We start from the raw sequence: 1,628 nt of genomic DNA, 5'->3' as shown, positions 1-1,628 counted from the left end.
GAGGAGAGACTGGGGCACCTGGACCTCTTCAGCCTCCGCAAGAGTAGGTTGAGAGGCGACCTTGTGGCTGCCTATAAGTTCATCACGGGGGCACAGAAGGGAACTGGTGAGGTTTTATTCACCAAGGCGCCCCCGGGGGTTACAAGAAATAATGGCCACAAGCTAGCAGAGAGCAGATTTAGATTGGACATTAGGAAGAACTTCTTCACAGTTCGAGTGGCCAAGGTCTGGAACGGGCTCCCAAGGGAGGTGGTGCTCTCCCCTACCCTGGGGGTCTTCAAGAGGAGGTTAGATGAGTATCTAGCTGGGGTCATCTAGACCCAGCACTCTTTGCTGCCTATGCAGGGGGTCGGACTCGATGATCTACTGAGGTCCCTTCCGACCCTAACATCTATGAATCTATGAATCATGTTGGTTTTCATGCACCAGAGTGTTTCAGGGTTGTCCTGTGTTTTCCTGCCTGTTACCCTGAGTCTTTTCTGGACAGCACATCTGCCACCACAGCCTGGCATCCCTTGATGTGTTCTTCATTCATGTTGAACTCCTGAAGCTGCCATGCTCACTGCTGAAGCTTAGTATTGGTGTTCTGTGTTGTCTGCAGGCATTGGAGTGAGGCATGGTCTGTTAGGACGGTGAACTGCTGTCACCACAGATAGGGCCTCAGCTTGTTCAGCACTTGGATGATTGCCAAATACTTCCATACAGGTGATAGGTTTCATTCACGGGGAATCAATTTGCTTCTTAAGTAGGCCACTGGGTAGTATGTCCCTTCATGCCCCTGCAGAAGATCTCCGAGTCTGGTGTCTGAGGCATCAGTGGCCACACAGAAGGGGTTGTCATAATCTGGGGCCCTCAAAATAAGCTGTCTGATCTGGGCAGTCTTGAAGTTATCAAATGCCTTTTGACATTCCTGCGCCAAGTTTACCTGATCAGGGTGAGCCTGTCTTGTCGGCTCATGCAGGAGCAGGTATTGGCCAAAAGGGGGGCACATGCCTTCTGTAGTACCCAGACAGGGAGAGAAAAGGCTAACCTGCTTTTCAGTTTGTGGGGGGTGGCCAGTCTCTAATGGCCTCGATCTTAAGCCACATCAGGGTGAATGTGCTCCCACCTGCACGGTGTCCCTGATGTGCTACTTTGGGCAATTCCAACTGATATTTGTTTGCTTTCACGGTCAGTCCAGCCTCCTTAATGTATTCCAGCACCGTGGTTATTTGAATTAGGAGTGAGTCAAAGTCCTGGCTGAAGTTGGCAATGTTGGTGATGTAGGCCAGTGCAAACTTCTTGAATCCTTGTAGCAAGTTATTAATGAGTCTTTGAAAGGAGGCAGGAGAATTGTGCATACCCAAAGGGAGGACTGTAAACTCAGTCCCAAAGGTGTGGTAAAGGCAGACATAGGATGGGGTTCAACGTAGACAAATGCAGGGTGCTGCACCTGGGGAGAAGGAATCCACAGCACACACACAGGCTGGGCAGTTCCCTTCTTGAAAGCACAGAGATGGAAAGGGATCTCGGAGTCATTATTGACTCCAAGATGAACATGAGCCACCGATGCCAGACCGCAGCCAGCAAGGCCAGCCATACTTGTCATGCATCCAAAGGTGCATCTCAAGCCGGTCCAGAGAGGTGAT

Source organism: Alligator sinensis, unplaced genomic scaffold (genome assembly GCF_000455745.1).
Source record: "Alligator sinensis unplaced genomic scaffold, ASM45574v1 scaffold1412_1, whole genome shotgun sequence".
NCBI classification, from domain to species: Eukaryota; Metazoa; Chordata; order Crocodylia; family Alligatoridae; genus Alligator; species Alligator sinensis.
Note: the sequence above shows the minus strand (reverse complement) of the source record.